The sequence below is a fragment of the Chamaea fasciata genome, unplaced genomic scaffold (assembly GCF_029207755.1).
Source record: "Chamaea fasciata isolate MVZ Bird 193981 ecotype frontalis unplaced genomic scaffold, bChaFas1.0.hap1 SCAF_9, whole genome shotgun sequence".
In the NCBI taxonomy this organism is placed as follows: Eukaryota; Metazoa; Chordata; class Aves; order Passeriformes; family Sylviidae; genus Chamaea; species Chamaea fasciata.
Window position 1 is genome coordinate 23978205 of NW_027094094.1, and position 17449 is coordinate 23995653.

The window sequence follows — 17449 nt, forward strand, 5'->3', positions numbered from 1 at the left end:
CAGAATGGAAGCTTTCCAAGACAGTGATGCATAGCCACCAATTTGTAACTTTTCTTTTAATTTGTAGCTTTGGACTTTTATCTATTTGATGATTATATAACCCCTCATATGTTTGATATGGCACCATGAAACAGCTGAATGCACTTTCAGTGGTTTTCTACACTCCCCAATTCATTTGAAGGAAGTGACATTCGGTGTTGTTTTCATAGAGATTTTTAAATTAAAAAACAAAACAAAACCCACTGCATCTCAACTTTCTTGTTTTAATGCTCTCGCAGTTCACTCATACCACAGAGAAAAAGTTCTGTCGTGAACTTTGCCTATGTATGGAATGTAAATAGTGAGGGTAATGAAGGACTTATCTTCTCTTTGCATCTTTTCTTACTGCATTTATATCCCACTCAGGGTGCTTGTATCACATATTCCTTCTCACAACTGATGCCTTCCATATATTAGTGAATTGGTTTTAAAAAGTTGTCATAAAAAGGATATAAGCAAATAGCTAGATTTCCTCTCAAACCCATTTTTGGAGTAGAGGCAGCTCGGTGAAATGGGACCAAGAGGAGTCTCCATGCAGAGGGGAAAATGACTCCAACTGAACCAGAAAACCAGAGCAGCAGCTCCTCACGCTGCTGTGATAGGGCTGGGATGTGGAGTGTTAGCTGGATAGTGAAGGCTTAGAAGGAAAAGATAAAAGAAAATAGTCACTGGGATTGACAATTCATGGAGGACTTATTCTTTTGAGATCTTAATGAGGAATATTCATACAATTTATATTTCTGGAAAATAATTGTGAAGAGTCAAAGCAGTTCAGACTGGATTTACAATGTCAAGAAGTGTTCAGGAGCCCTAGCAGGGCTTCTCCTCTCCAAGCTTCAGTTTCATTTACTCTTTTGCATCCCATTAGTTCTACATTGCCTCACAAGCTGCTGTTCTAATAGTTTTCTATCTTCTTTCGGTGAGACCTGATTAAGTTGCTGTCCTCAGAGCTGCCTCCTTATCCCCTTGAACAATTAATCAGGGAGAGAGAAAGCTTAGCTCTAATTAACCCACAGATTGCCGGAGGTGGGGCTTCTGCTATATGCTCAGTAAAATCAAATATTTTTAGGGAGAATATATTCTTAACCATCTTGAAAAGCAGCAGAAAAAACGTTTTATTGAAGTGCGTACAAAAACTTTCTTAAAGAGGTAGTAGTCCTCGTTGTATTTGAAAGTCCTTCTTTGTTATAACAAAGTTTTTAGTACTTTGCAGAACATGTGAATGCTGAAAGATTTGTTTGAAATCTAAAGCATGGCTCATCAGATATTCCCCTGAAATGACAGAAGGCTAAAAATATCTAAACTACATGAGGACAATCAAGCAGTTTCCAAGATTTCGTATAGAAGTATTTTATCAAAACTCAGTGAAAAATATGGATGTTTTAGAAATCCATTTGATCATGCTGGGAAAATGGATTTTGAATGAAAGGGCTTCAGTTAATTTTGATTTCTTTCTGATTTTCTAGAGATGTTATGAGCTCTAGGTCAGGTACCGAAGAGGCACTGAAAGGCATTTGTGCCATGCTCCAGTTTACCAAGGAATTCCACTAGAAGCATCCAGAAGTTAGAAAAACAGTGAAGCTCCCATGTCATGAAAAGCAGATTTTTTAAATGTACATTAGCATTTGTAGCAAAATAGAAACATTAAAATAAGGGCAGAGCGTCACAGGTGGGGTATGTTGCATCTGTCTTTAAAACTGCCTGATGAACAAGTCAGGTTGTGAGGAGGCAGCTGCAGTTAGGGTGAAATAGTGCTGGGGACAACTCTGAGCTGATGTTGTCAGTGCAGTGATACCTTAGGCCTGTAAAGCTTCTCTTCTGACTGCCACACTACATTACAGATGGGATTTTCCTTAGTGTACTTTGTTCTTTATTTCTGCACGCTTTGGCAGTTTTCTGTAGAAGTACAGCTGTGAAGAAAACCAAAGATACAAACATAATGAATGGCTTCACTGTGTATTTCTGAGTGGGTTTTTTTGTGTTGTAATTTCATAGATGATCTTGTTTTTCTGCACATGGTAAAGACATTAAATCAAAAGAAAGAATGAAGGAAATAGAGATTAGTAAGTTGCAACATTATTAGATAGACTGAAGGTAGATCTCCTTTTCCAAATATTTTGGAAATTGACAGAGGTGTTCATCAGAGTGCCTAAAGGTCTATCCTGAGTCTTTGCAGAGGCTTGAAGGAGTATTGTTTTGTAATGGGGTAACAAGAACATGAGCATTTCCATGGTCTTGAAAGTTAAATAGGGCATAAGTGTCTTTCAGAAGATTTTGAGTGTTTTGGTCCAATTGCTGTGTGCATCCAAAACAGCGTTTGGTGTTCCCTGGTTCAGATCAGAGAGTGTTCATCAAAATATTTAGTTACCAAAGGCTACAAGCAAACAGTGGTCACGGGCAGCAGGAAAAAAAAGCAGATGCTGTTGCTACATTTTATAACTTCCATAACTTTGTTTTATAAAGCCTAATGCAGAAGGGGACCAAAGGGGGGTATGAACCTAAGTCACAGAATTCTTTGCAATATAGTAATCTCTTACTTAAACAGGATAGGACTAAACCATGTGAAAGGGTCTTCCTTTACTTTGCTTTCAAATACTGGGTTTTCTTTTCATGCCTCTTTTTAGAAGGAGTTTATTTGATTATGTAAAAATGGGTTATGCATGAAAGACACTTGATGCAGAGTAAAAGGATTTTAATTTTTGTTTTTTCAAGTACATGGTTGGATTTTTACTGGGATGCAGCCCTTAGATTTATAACGGCTTCAACTGATTCAACCTACTGTGAAACATTAGGAAAAATCGACAAGGCCACTGATCCATGTATTCTGTGTATTTCAACTATGTAATTGTAAGCCTTCTAAAGAGATTTTTGAATCCTTTGAATCTATAGTAAAATACATACATATCCAGGCAACTAATTCTTGGGCAAATAACCTGCTCTAGACAAATATTGTAAGGAACTACCCTGCTGTGTTCAGCAATGCAGCGAAACTCAGATGAATAAAGATTGGTCCCAGAGATAAACCTTTAAATCTTTGGTCATAGAAAATTTGCATTGCTACAGGATTATATTATGACTCAGTGGGCAATAACTGCTATTACAGCTGCTTGAAGAGATTTTCCTTACCCACTTAGGCTTTCTTTTCTCTGCTCTTTTCTCAGCATACCTCTCACAATATTACAGCAGAACGTGTAGTATTCTATGCTGTCCCTCCTTCTAGAGTCTGCTTGATACTAAAGTATCCAAATGGGTGATTTGTTCTCTACCCCTCTGCAGCCTCTCCTTCTTTTGCTGTTGGTGGTCTGCATCTTTATTACAGGTGTTGATATATTTGATTAATTTCTTGCAATATCACCGAAGAGGGGCAAGGCAAGAGAGAAGTGAGAATTACGCCCAAAGGCTACCTCACTTGAAGTAATTGAAGATAAGCATCGTGCTGTTTATGTTGAGCAATCAAAGGCACCTGAACATATAAATGTGTTCACGTCATTATCTTGTTCACCATAAAAAATTGGTGTTCCATGGGCATGTCTGTTGCATCATCTCAGTTTAGGGACAGGCTTCTGACTTCTTAAAAATACACTCCTTCGGAGAGGTGTCTTGGCATGGAGAGCAATGAGCAGTACAGTAAGAACGTGGTTTGCTTCTGTGCCAAGCAGTGACTGACAGGATTGAGATCTAGAAAGTTTGTTGGTAATGTTATTTCACATTGACAGCATATGCTAAACAGACAAACGTTGCCTCCTGCTTTGCGATAAATAGGACTTCTCTGAAAATCTTCCAGCTCTTCTCCTTAATCAGCTAAAGGTGGTCCAAGCAAGTGTCTCCTCTTTCCCCCTCTGCAGAACTCAAAGATGTCCTGACCCGTCTCCCCTCCCCTGTGAGGCTGAGCTGGGACAACAGCCAGCAGCAGGCACACCCCCAGACACTGGGATCACTGAGGCCTCAACAGAGCCACACAAAGCACGGCCAAGGAGCTTGCTCTCCCATCCCTGCATGAAAAAGGTGCTTCCCAGTACAGACCTGCTTCTCCCAGTAGTATGTGTCTTCAGTGAGTTGTGGTAATAGTTACCATTGCCTTAGATAACCTTCCTTGTGATGTAATTTGATATACTGCTGTCAGAGGGGCTTAAACATAGTAATCTTTAAAAATGATTGGGAATTTGCCCTAGAGAAAAAACTGTTATGATTAATTTCTATAAATGATAAACCACTCCTTCCTCAAAATACTGCATGGTATGAAGTGTGATTTAATCCATTTGACTACAGAGCCTGATGCTTCTGACAACTGTGACTCAAATGTCATCACAGAAAGTGATATTTCAAGTGGCAGGGTGGGATTAGAAACCTACTGAAGATTTGTCAAAGGAGAAGTAAGTACATAATTTTTAGATAAGTGATTTGTCTAAACTAAACCACTTCCTCTGAAAAGACAGGCAGCTTTAAAAGAGAAACTTCCACTGTTACACTAGAAGGAGCAATTTAATTGCAGAGGAATACTACTTATGATGGTAGGTAGAGAAAAAAAACCATAGGATACTGGGCAATGTGTTTTCTATACAGAAAAAAATTAAAAGTACTTTTCACCCTCAGAAAATAACTTAATCGAGACTTTTATGAGGAAGAAGCCTGTCTCAGTATCTGTATCTCAGTATCTCACGACCACCTGATACATTCTTGTTGCTGCTTTGTGTGTTTTTTCAAAATAGAAAAAACACCATGATAGCTTATGAATTGTGTGAAAACACTGTAAATGCAGTAAAACCTGAAACAAGCACAGAAATGTTCATTCTATCAAGAATTCACGTAGCATTAGAGCAATTACCAATTTCATTCACATCCACCAAGTCTTAACTCAGTGCCCTTACATTAGTAGGACAGTTTGGTCCTTGTTTTGGTTTATTGACATACTTCTCATTGCTTTGACAGTCCCCTAAGACTTGTGCTTTCTTATCTCTTCTGCCAGTCTAGCTGTATAATTTACACCTCCTTAAAGCATCTGTCTGCTCTGAAAGGCAATGAAAAAAATGTGTACTTTTCTTCCATGTGACTGAATCTGAAGTTTGACCAACTGCAATGGAAACTTCATTTTGTGTAAGAGTTTGTTCCAGCAGCCCCGTGGGTCCACCCACATCTCTGAGGACCTCGCTGGAGGCTTGCCCAGCCTGTACAGAGTGTGTGCTATGGACGCTGGCCCAGCACTGAGTCCTGGACCACTTGTACCAGCCGTGTTGTTGCGGAGTGTTCCTTCAGCCACCCTTGTGCAGCTCTGAGATTGCACGAAGTGTGGAGGGTTTGATTTGCAGTTCTGCTTGGTCTGATGGCTGTGGAGAGAAAGCAATAACCCTGTCTGACAGGCTGACCTTGAGATCCTGCATCAGGAGTGGAAGTTAAGTGAGAGCACACATAGCTCTTACCTGTTTGTAGTGGATTCCCTAGGGGGCGAAAAAAAAAAAAAAAGAACATGGAATCTGACAATGCTTTTTTGTGGATTCATTTTTCAGAGAAGAGCTGCTCTTTGATATCTGTGATAGTTTGCTGCTCCGATCTGTCATGTTGCCGACTCTCTGCTAAGGTGTTTGGGAGGCACAGTTAAGTGAATGTAAGCATGGCAAGGGAAGCTGGGGCCATTTTTTTCACTGAAAGGAATTTTGCTGGAGAGGCAGTATTTTTTTCAAGTCCTCCTGTCTTAATTGTTTGTATTTTGTTTGTTTCTCTCAGGAACCTGCCGGCTGCTTCACTGCGAGAGGGCCGGGTTCGCCTTTAAGAGGTGGAGGTGCTTTGGTGCAGGTTGTGCGGGGAAGGAAGTGGCTCTGCACCGAGGAGGGTGGCAGGAAAAGGCTGGTGCTCAGCTGGCCACAACTTAAACTGCCAGTTTTCCCTTTGAGAGGCAGCAAAGAATTGTCACATTAGCTTCCTGGGGGTTGACTGTTTGTTCCTTTTTTTTCTTTTTTTCCCTTTGGCACTGTCAGTGTGAACGCTGACCACCGCAGGCACAGCTGGACACGTTTAAAACTCTTTTCGTGGGCAGCCTGAACTGGCCGTGGCGTGGGAACGGGTGATGTCTTGGGAGCGGCGTGCGGCCGGCAAAGGTGAAGACCTGAACCCGCAAACACAGCCCGAGGAACCTGCCCGGGCCAGGCTGTCCCGCAGGTGACAGCGGTTCCGGTGGCAGCCCGCAGCCCCCGCCTGCCTCAGTTTCCCCTGGCGGCGGAGGGCCGGCGCCCGTCGCTCCGCCGAGCGGGAGCGCTGGGGCACCCTGGGGCCCGCAGTCGGCGCCGCCGCTCCAGCGACCTCCCCCGCCGGCCCTGCCGGGCCCGGCCCGGGCCGCCGGTACCTCCTGGCCGGGCCGCCGGTACCTCCTGGCCGGGCCGCCGGTACCTCCTGGCCGGCGCGGGGCGGCGGCCGGTCCGGAAGGAAACTCCCGGCCGCGGGGGCCGCCCGCCCCGGGCGCTGCTCCGCCGCCGAGGCTGCCCTGGACGCTAATTAGCATGACTAGTTTGATGGATTTCGTCAAAAGCATGCAGCAAACAGGGTAGGGGGGAAGCAAGGGGATAAGATTTCCCAAATCTCAAGACTTTTCAGCCCCGGTGCCCTTAATGGTTTGTTACGCGGGCTCGAACAAGTGTTGCTTCCAATTAATTGATCGAGGGGATTTATTTTAGTATTTTGGCTGGGTGCCAGAGACAGAGGCTTTGTCCTAGCGTTTTAAGCACCACCCCTCCTTGCAAGTTTGAAATGTGAGCTGCCTGGGTGGTTTTTTTTTCCCTCCTCTCTTTCTCTCTCTTCCTTCTGGCAAAGTGGCTGTGGCTGCGTGTGTGTGTGCGTGTGCGCGCGTGCCCGAGAATGAGAGAAGGACATACCTCTCTGTGTAATGGGAAAGCGAGACATGGATCACTAGAGACAGAAAAGAGAACCATCAATATCAGTAACATGCAGCTGAGGTGAGATTTTTCTGAGTGTTTGATTTCCTTAAAACCCTTTCGGAAGATTTACAGCAGCCTTCTGCCATGCTGTATGCCGAAGACGTACTCCTAAGCAATGTCACAGGGATGCTTACATGTCTATCGCCGTTTTAGGTCTGTTCGCGTACGTGTGAAGTTTTAAAGCTTAACCTGATTCTCTTTATTGTCTCTAGAGGGTTGTAGCTTGAGCACAAATAGCCTGTTGGCAAGTACGGCATGAGCCCATTAGCAAGACTCCATCTGTGATTGGTTTTGCCTGGAAACCGGGAGACAAGCAATGAATAATTGATGTGTGTTGTGCAGTAGCTGGACAGGCAAAGAGGAGAGAGAGAGAGAGGGAGAAACAGAGCAGGGTGCCCTCAGAGGGGGAGAGCGAACAAGCTTGAAAATAGCTACTGGCTGCCTTGTGCTGAGATGAAGGCAACCCCGGCTGTCTTTGTTCTGCACTGGCTGGTTTCTGCCTAGAAGTGTTTGCAGACATATGTGGCCTCTCTGCAGCAGCAGAGGCAGGCGCGCAGAGGAGGGGCGGCAGAGGAAGCCCAGGCTGGTGAATGGGATGTAACTCGGGGGTAAGTTGGTTCCGGGGGGGCGGGGGCCGTGCTTGCGGGAGCGGGGCCGTGTGCTGGAGCGTGTCGGCCCCGCGGAGAGCGTGTGAGCGGCGGTGTGTGCGAGTGTCTCCGTGCGTGTCTGTGTCGGTGTGTGCGGGAGCGGGTGCATTGTGGGAGCGGCCGGCGGGGCTGGCGGCGATGGCAGCGGGCTCTGCCCGCCCGGCCCGGCCGGCCCGGCTCCCACCGCCCCTTCCTGCGGCCCGGCCCGCGGCATTCGGCGGCGAGCCTGCTGACTGCATCTGCAGTCGCTAAACCAAAAGGCAGCGCCAGTTATCAGTGGCCTTTCCTGCAACTTTAGCCTGTCTGGCACTGTCAGAACGTGACAAGCTGTTCTGCAAACAGCAGTGACAATACTGCTGCCACCATTTCATTTTTGCTGTCTTTATAAAGACCTTGCCATGCAGAACTCACATCTGTGGCAAGTGGTTTCATAGGAGATCTCAAAGTAATATTAGTATCAATGGCAGTCTCGGGTATTCCGGTGGACAAGTTTTTTGCTCCTTACGTTTCGTAGTAACAAGTGCCTTGTTTATTCTTTTCCTGTGTAAAAACTAAAAAGGTTATTTAATTTGCATATGATTTAAGGAGTTTTGAGAAAGTTTCAAAGTAGTGATGCCAGACTGGAATTCTTGAAGTTGGTTTTATTGTTGAGTTTAGTTAGTTGGCTTAATGCAAATAGTATCTAAAAACTGAATAAAATAGCATATAGCAATGTACACCAAAAACAAAATGCAAAAGATCTATACAGCTTCAGTGTTTGCAAGTCAGACGTTGTCAGCATGGTCTGTTGGGGCAGGAGAGGTTGCTATTGCAGATAACAGCTCTTTGAATCGGAAAAATTGCTGTGTAAGGTAAAATAGACTTTGCATAAAGTAGCATCAGTGATTCTGGGTCCACTAAAGCCACTGTCAAAACAAGGTGTGACTTGAGTCTTAGAAACTGCCTGTCCTGAGTTCAGGGGAGCCCGTTGCAAGATCTGGTTGAAAATCCCTTACTATCTGTCATCTTTTGATGAAATAAACGCTTTCTGTATTCATCTCATAGGATGAACTGGTTAAATTGAACCCACATTTTCGACTACTTACCTTGGCTCATAATACTATGGAAGACAATGTTCATTCTGCAGATCTGTAGATTTTAGAGTGAAAAGTTATTGTGGAGACAGTTTCTTTCAAGAAGTCATGTCTCAGGTTAAGCTAACCAGGTCATTAGGCTGGGGTGACCCAAGAAAAGCAATTAGCGTGACTGAAACAATACTTGGAAATGGAAATACATAAAACTAAGATCTAGCTAAAATTGCTCTACGTTGCCTAATGTTGCCTGTAGTTTTTGTTCAAGTTAGAAGTTTATTACAGTTATATTGGTAATAAAGTAATTATCAGCATCTAATCATGCATAAAAGTGAAAGCTCCTCTGAGTGTAGCAGAAGCATGTCTTTCCATGCTGTCACCGGTCTGCTTAGCAGAATTTTGTTCCTGTTTTTGCTAAGCATTTGAGATGGAAGCTAAAGTGCAATACAACATGTGAACAAAAGTTTGGGTTTCTGTGAATTTATTTCAGAAGAACTCAGTCAGTAATGCTGGAGTTTGAATGAACAGAAGAGTGGTACCAAAGGCTTGGTATCAAATTTGTGGTCAAAGTTTGATTTAAAACACTACTTAACATTGATTTGATTCCCACTCATCCCACCTTTACCCCTTTCTGGAGGAGCCATCAGAAAATCCCTGGGGAAATACATCTGCAAATTCAGTGAAATATCACTAGTAAAGAAGGCACCTGAATAGAGCAAGGTACAGTTTCATGTTAGGAATTGAAAATACTGATCATAAGAGAGGTTTGAGACGTAGTCATAAGCCTTTAATCTTGTGTAGGTCATAGTAGAATGGGTACAAATATCAAAGGTGTGTGTGTCAATGTCTCTGTGATCCTGGCTGAAATGTTGCCATGTTCATATTTCAGTGAAACACGTGCACCCTCTTGGTATTCCTTGTGCTGAAAGTAGCGTTTAGTCCTGGGACCCTTATGCTGGATGAATGCTCCAGGAACGTACAAGAAAGCTTGTGGATAGGGTACAGCTATTGGTTACAAAGTAAAGAAGTAGAGCATGTAAACCAACAATGAGAGAAAAACAGAAGATACTCAGGCTCAATGAATAAACAATTTGTTGTTGTAGTAACAGGTGCTGTATTAATTATAGTGAGATAGTTTAGAGAGAATAGTCTGGCAAAACAGGCTTGCTGTTGCCATAAGAGTTAGTACAGCAATTAGTTCAAGAGAGTCTCTGAATTCAATGCCCCAAGCCCCTGCAATTACAAGATGTGTAACTAAGACAAGAGAATAGTGTTTTTCTATGTCACGAGGTAAGCTGAGGACACAGAAGTTCCCACGTTATCCTCAGCTGTCGCTGGGACTGTGACAATGCAAGACTGCTTTCTCATGGCCATTACACCAGCAAAAGGGATATTGCTGATAAACAGTGACCAAAAATCATTAGAGTGAAGCCATCAGGAAACTGTCACTCTATGGAATGGCACAATTGTAACTTTTTTTTTTCTTAAAACAAGAATAGACTGTAGATTATATTAAAAAATATCAAAAGCGCTAATCTGGGTAGGAGCTAACCAGCAGAAAACAACTCCAAAACCTTATCGTGTGAAACATTGTTAAAATGATGTTCCAGAGATCTCGGTGAAGATGCTCTTTGGTTTGTTTCCTCTCAGTGGGAGAACAGAGTGTGCCACAGGAAATACCTTCCTCTGAGGCTGCTCTGGCAAGGAAACTTCTGTTTTCTCTCGGGTGGAACAAACAGAAGTTGTTTCTAACAGGCTGCCATGAAACTGCTTGTAAGCAGCTGGACAGCAAGGTTTTTGCTCAAGGAAAAAAAAAATGGGGTAGGGAAAAGTGGCTTCCTCCCAGCGCTGCTCAGCTATTGCTGCATTGTAGTTCAGAGCTCTGCAGGCTAAAGCTGGGTGATCTAACTGAAGTCTCAGAAGCCTTGCTGGGCATGTGAAGAGCTGTGCAGGCTGAGCAGATGGTTCACTACTTCTGGTACCTTGCAGGATACAGCAGAGACATATCCAGAGAGAGGGTTTGAAAAAAAAAAAAAATCATGTAACAAATGACCCCACTGCGTGTCCGCTAAATTTCCTAGAGTTTGTTTTCCTTGTACTGCCTTTCCAGACCAAACCAGAAAGTTCTGTGAAAAAAAACAGTAGGCATGACATCTGTAGTGTTGTGTTTCTGGCTGTTTCTTTGAAGTAACCAAAACAAAGAAAGAAGAAAATTAATTAAAAATAACTAAAAGTTAACACACTTGAAAAAGTATTTTAATATCATTTGTCTCTTCTAACAGCAGGGCCGGTATCAAAATTCCACTGGGTATACCTTCTTCTAAAATGCTGAAGCAAAACAATGTTTTGGTATGTAAAACAGTTGTTTTAGAAGCAACTAAAACCGATTTGAAGTTACTGGACAAAGCCTTTTAAACCAGCGTGTAAAGTGATGAGTTAGCCTTCGAATGAAATGGCTGTTTCACTAATTGTGAGAGGTACAGCGATGCACAGTAAAGCAAAGCAGTAATAGCTTCCAAGGCGTGGGGAAGAGTGCTCATCCATTCATCATCGGGGGAAAGCAGCCAGCCAGTCTGGCTTTCGCTGACAATTCAGTAAGGAAACAAGACAAACCCAGAGAGAACACAGACAGGTTTTTTGTTTCTATTTTTAATTGGAAGTTGCTTGAAGAATTTTCTCCTTAAAATCAAGCCAAAGTGTAGTTATAAAGAAAAATGAGTGGCGTTGGGACAGTAATTACTTCAGTAGTGTGGAAGGCTGCCGCTCAGCCCACCTCTAATAAATACTGTACATTTCTTCAGTTCTTCACCTGGATCATTCTTAAATATTCTCTGGAGTCTGTCACTAATCCTGAGACTTAGCTTATTTGGGATCATTCTATTGACAGTAATTCAGTGCAACTAATGACAGTTTTACCTGTTTCATAAAAAGTTAATTTTGTTCTCAGTTGCCTTGTTAGTACCAATAAAATGTTCTGACAGCAGCTAAGCTCCTAATTCTTGTTTATTGTAACTGAAGTACAGCTCTCAACATTTTGATGAGTAATCGTTAATGTTTGTTTATAAACTTCTAATCCTCAAACTGAATTTTGTTGTTAGTAGTTTGTGGTTTTTATACCTCCTGAGTGCCCCTTGCATCTATTAAATTAAGTTTCAGGAGGTAGGCAAGCTGGACTCTCTGTCTTTGTTGACATCCTGAAAGGAGACAAAATCCCACAATTGTTGGTTAATAGAAGCTTGTTAGAATGCTGCTTGGATATAGCGTTATAGTACCTGAAGAGGTTCATTCTTTCACCACCTTATCATTAAAACTATCTGCACTGGATTTTCAAAATCATTCTGACCTAACTTTGTTACAAATAAAGTGAGTAGAGCTTCAGTAGAAGCAGAACTAGGGCAGATGGGAAGAACTGGGATTCCTGTAAAAAACACTCCTTTACTTTTTCTTGACTACCTTTTCATGGTCAACCTAAGAAGGTAACAGGGAGAACTAATGGGAATTTTTCACAGGACTCCCTTCAGTTCTCAGTTATGCTAACCAGTTTTACTGACCTGGTGTTTGCTTTTATGGTTTCATATATTTTAACACTTATTAACAACCTTATTTCTGCATTAGTATATAGTAGGAAAAGAAAAAATACTGGGGAGGGGGTGTTGTGCCACTTAGTGCCACCTACTTATCCATATACCGGGCCAGAGTTGAAAGAAGGGTGTTAGTGGTGCTTTTACTGTCTTATCTACTGACACTATCCAACTGTTCTAGAAAGTTAAGGTTTTCAAGCATCAGCCTAACAGCATGGCTTTCAGAGGAGCCTGTCATGATTTACTTATTCATACAGATTGCAGTGGCTTATGTAGTCTTGATCCTGCTTCATCTGCCAGCAGTATTTGCTTCTATTGATCACAGGCTGTTATTTGACTGCCTTGAGCGGCTTGTAGGTCTCCCTGGTTTTGTTAACGGGGTCTGCCACGGATACTTCTCAGCCTTCTCATTTTGCTGCTGTCAGTAGTTTTAACTCCAGATTTCCTGCTCAGACAGAGACTCTGCATAATTGTGTCACGCTGGTTGTGTTTTTCAGTAAGTTTCATAGTTCACTTAGTGAACTGTGATGCTGAACTGGGGTTCTGTCCTGATTTGGCTGTTAGCTTTGGTTTAAAATGGGTGTTTGGCAACGTGCCTGACTGTCATGTGAAGTTGTAGGTGTGTAAAAACTCCTCCTATGCTAGATGTAATAAAATACCGTATTTTTGGAAATAACCAGCAGTTCTTCATGTTCCTATACACCTTTTCATCCCTGCTGTTTTTCTGGCAACAGGGCGATTGAGAGGTTAGTCTGGAAGAAATTTAGAAACCAGTTGTCTTGCACATAGACAAGTACTCTTAAATTGTCCCTTTTCAGCCCACTTTCCAAATGGTTATATATGGTTTCTAGCTATTTCTTGGGGTGGAAATACTGTAATTCCTTAATTGGCTGATTTACCTGGAAGGTCCTTGAAGTGATTTGTGTCTGTCAAGAAGTACGCTTCATCAGACCAAAGCTGCAGTCGAATCAGGTTAAAAACAGATGTTCATGTAAGTTCATATATGGCCTTAGTCCATTAGTAATGAAAGATTTTAATTTTATTACTTAATGACTTCACAACTTGTAAATAGATTTTTAAGATCTTTGCAAAATAGAAGCCTAGATGGTCCTTGTGTATTTTGTGTTTCTGGTTTTAGAACAAGACTGACCTTCTTTAGAACATGCAGTTAAGCTTCTGTCTGGTACTGTTTGTGACACCTTGTATCATTTTGGTAGAAACACAGCCCCACAGATGGTCTTTGAGCAGACAGAACAGTTATTTGCAGGCTGGCTTTTTGAAGAAGTACTTGAGATGGAAATTTATGAGGACCAAGTGATTTTTACTTGTAAGGAACACATTTAACATGTGATGACCCACTCCTTCCATCCTACTGGACGCATCAAGAAAACTAGGATGTTGGCTGTCTGGCTTGCCTGACATTCGGCAAACTTCCTCTTTGTCTGTATATCTACAAAAAATATCAGGCAGATTAATTCTCTCACAGAGAGAGTTTGGGACTTTGGAGAGTTGATCATTAGTTTGCAGTACCCCATAATCTTGTATTTTGCATTTTTTGATAAGCAGAACAGAAGATGCAGTTTATAATATTTGCTAAGTTAAGAGTAGGTTATAGGAGACCATAAAATGGAAGTTTGAAAGTCCCATCTTAAGTGCTGACTTTAAATGACTCACTTGAAGCACTCATGAATCATGTTGTAAAGGCAAAAATGTCCTTGTTAAATGGCTGTAATCTAAAATGTTATAGAGAGCTAAATGATTTATTGATCTCTATTTCTGAGGCGTTTACCTGCACCTGTAGCCAGCCCATTCCATTTATTTTGGCTTGCTGACAGATTAGCAGGCTATTTGTATGTCAGATTTGGTCAGTAGTCAGCTCCCACCCCCTTACATATTGAACTGCTGCTAATTTAATTGTTTGTGGTATTGGCAATTTACTATCCAGATAGATGTCATTCAGGGGAGCTTTTTTGCATAATGAAGAGAAAAAGCCGAAGATCTGTTTGCGTATATTCTCATAGTGCCTTGTAGAAAGACAGCATGCAGAAGAGAGCAGCTTTCGAGCCTCTTCCATGCACACAGGCAATGATCTGTGCATTACCTTCCTTTCCGCTAGTTTGGAATGTCAAATATTAGGTTTCATATTTAGTGGCTGAAATAAGATTAACTCTGTGATTATGGCCATTGTTGCTGTATCTAGGCACCCCTCAAGAGCGAGCAATCCAAATTACATATTGGAGTTTTAACTGCATGTGTAAGTTGCAGAAATACTCTCAGGGGGAGTTGAAGTGAGTGTTGCCACCTGCAGTGGTTCCATTGCAGTGCTTGAGTAAGTTTTGTGGGATATTGAAGACAAAATTACTGTTTCTTGCTAAATTGTTTTAACTGCTGGCTTGGATCTTCATCACGATAAGATCTGAGTGCTGCTTTTCCAAGTCAGAGTGCTGCACTGTTGCATAGAGACAATTGCAGGTTGCCCGACCTCGGCTGCCAGGATGCTCCAGCCGTGCTGCTCCTCTGTGGCACGCTGCTCACTGTTTGCCAGATGAAGAGGACTAGTGAAATCTATTGTGTGGCTATGTTTCCTTCAGTTCACTTAATCTGATCCTGCACTCTGAGTTTTAAGTAAGATAGGAAATTTGGGCTTTGACACAGCCAAAAAGATTTTCATGGTGTGGGAGCATGGCCTGTGCTGGCCATCCTGGCCATCTGATTCCACTGGGGTTCCCTGAGCCTGCAGGTGGGAGCAAAACTCAACCACTGTTTTCTCCTCTCAAACAACTCCATGGCTGCTAGTTAACATTGCTGGCACTGTGCAGCTTGAAATGTTTTATGGTCTTACATCTACTTAACCTTTAATGTTTTCTGTCAACATCTATTATGACCTGGTGGCCTATGGGTTAGTAAAATGTGCCCTTGCAGGCTGCCAGATACTGTAATGGAATTAAGCCTTTAAAATTATCAGACCTGTCAGAGGGGCTTATAATCCTGTGAGAGCTTTAAGTGGTTTCTTACCTTCACTTCAACACACATTTGACCTGGTTGAAATGGTATTACTCGGTTGTTTTGTTTTTACTTCCTATTAATACTTCGAAAACTGGGGGAGGGCAAATGGAGGAAAAAAAAAATCATTTCCTTGGCATCTTTATGAGGAGTCTCTTCAGTTCTGTCCCAGATACCTTTTTTATTTTCACTCTCTTGCACATGTAGATTAAGGGCTCCAGATATTTCTGTGGGAACTTGTTCCTTTAAGTAAGGGTACAAGGATACTTCGTTATGTGCCTTAGTTAGTCAATGTGCACTGAGGGCTGGCACAAGTCAGGAGGGAATGTCGGGCTTGCTTTGAGGGAGGCTGGACTCAACAAAGTGCTCACAGAAGGTGCTGAACCAACGCCTCTGGAAATAAACGTCCTCTGCAGAATGAGTGAAGGAAGGACAGTAACACTGCAGTTACTCGTATTTACCACTTTGTGCTTTAGTCTGAGCAGAGGATGGTATGAAATTTTGAGATGGTTTACCTTTTGCTAGTTAGTTTTCAGTTACCTGTGAAAATGCTGAAGGTAATTTTCCAGCATTTTAGTGGTGTCCCTGTGATTATAACACAGTGCCTGGTGGTCATTAATATGGCAAGTTAATTAGCAGAGAAATACTACATGTATCATAGCCAACAGAAATTGGAATATGCCGCAGAGGAGGCAGTTTCACCGTGTCACATGCAGCCTGTAGCCAAGTTTGGCAGGTCACCTTATCTGAGCCTGATTCCTGAGCCTCACTTCATAGCAGTTTCCTGTCCTTGTGAAGTGGTTGTATGTGAGCCATTACTGAACATTTTTAACACTGTTTTGTTTTTGAGGAGTGATGCAACTTTGGCTTCCGAAGTAGTGCCGTGCTGACTCAGTTTCTTACCACCAGCAGGGTGATGCAAGGTGAGGAAAGAGAGTAAAGCTAATAAAATGTTATTCCAAAATAAAGCAAATAAAATGCTGCGTTGTTTGAGACTTATGGTATACGTGATGGAGGGAAACACACAGCTGCCATTTCTTTTGCAAGGAAAAGCCCTTTTCTTACAGAAGTTTTTGGGTGGTTTTTTTACATTTTTACTCTTCTCATGTAGAATAATCAAGCAAGGTAAAAAAAAATGTGGTTCCTGTTACTAAATTGCATGCAGGCATTAGCCCCATAAATAAGATTATTTATAAAATATAATTTAGGTTTTTTGAGGTGACTTTAATTGGGATAGATGCTGGAATAAATTGGCCTCTTGGGTAAGAAGGATAAATGGACAAATACCCATCCTCCCAAAAAAGTAACTCCTGTTACAGTTTTTAGAGCAATTGCACTCAATACTAAATCCTGAGTTGGAATGCTCTGAAATCCTGACCTTCCTACAGGCATATTTTTTGTTCTTAGTATACAAATCTCAAGAACCTCCCAGGACACCCAATACTAAGCAGAGGAAATGGAGATGTAGGAATGAAACCTGTCATCAGGCAGCCCTGGTGAGTGTCATGAGATGGGCTGTCTCTTCTGATCCAAGAGCTTGAGTATACTGTTGGCTAATATTTTTACTTTGTGGCAGTCCAGTGAATGATCTCATCAGTTGTTGCTAACAGATGCAAAAACAATGCCCACATGGTAGCAAAACAGGTATTTTTTCTGTGCTTGTCTTGGGATAGGAGTGTCAGGTGTGAATGACTTTCTTTTCTGCATGTAATTGTCCTCAGCATTTCGGAAAGGTGCAAAGTAGATAACAGTTGTTTCTTAGTGGAGGGAGGGGAGAAGGACCCGTCTCAGACATCAGATGCCTGTTCATGGAAGTTTGGGATTCTTTCTGCCTCCTGGGAGATCAATGTTTTAAGGGTTGTCTAGCTGTTCTAAGAGGAAGTACCTGAACTGTTGCTATTTCTACTGTCATGGTGAAGATGTGATAATGGTGTGAAAAAATTGAGGAGCTATAAATGACTTCTTTCATTACTTACTGTGGTTTATTTAGCTGGATTGCAAAGACATCAGATGCCTTTCTTCCAATAAATTTTTAGTAAACAACAAGGAAAGCAGTTTGTACAGTCAGACAAGCAGATTTCCAAAGTGTCCAGATTCACCAGTCCTGATTCTCTGGTGTGTTCTTCTTAGTGTCAAGTGATGCAAAGCTGATGCACTGAAAAATGGGAGCTCTGTCAATGTTA

General features: G+C 42.2%; 1 protein-coding gene across 10 annotated transcripts in view; it reads left to right on the forward strand.

Annotated features, from left to right (window-relative positions):
• The window catches only part of ZMIZ1 (zinc finger MIZ-type containing 1), a 339063-nt gene that overhangs the window by 240217 nt on the left and 81397 nt on the right, over positions 1-17449 (forward strand). The window contains exon 1 of one of the 10 annotated variants that reach the window (XM_066191520.1): positions 6863-6983. The exons of the other annotated variants lie outside the window; for them this stretch is intronic. The gene's annotated coding sequence lies outside the window, so the exon portion shown is untranslated. Of the gene's footprint in view, positions 1-6862; positions 6984-17449 lie in introns of those variants that run through there. 10 annotated transcript variants of the gene reach the window in all.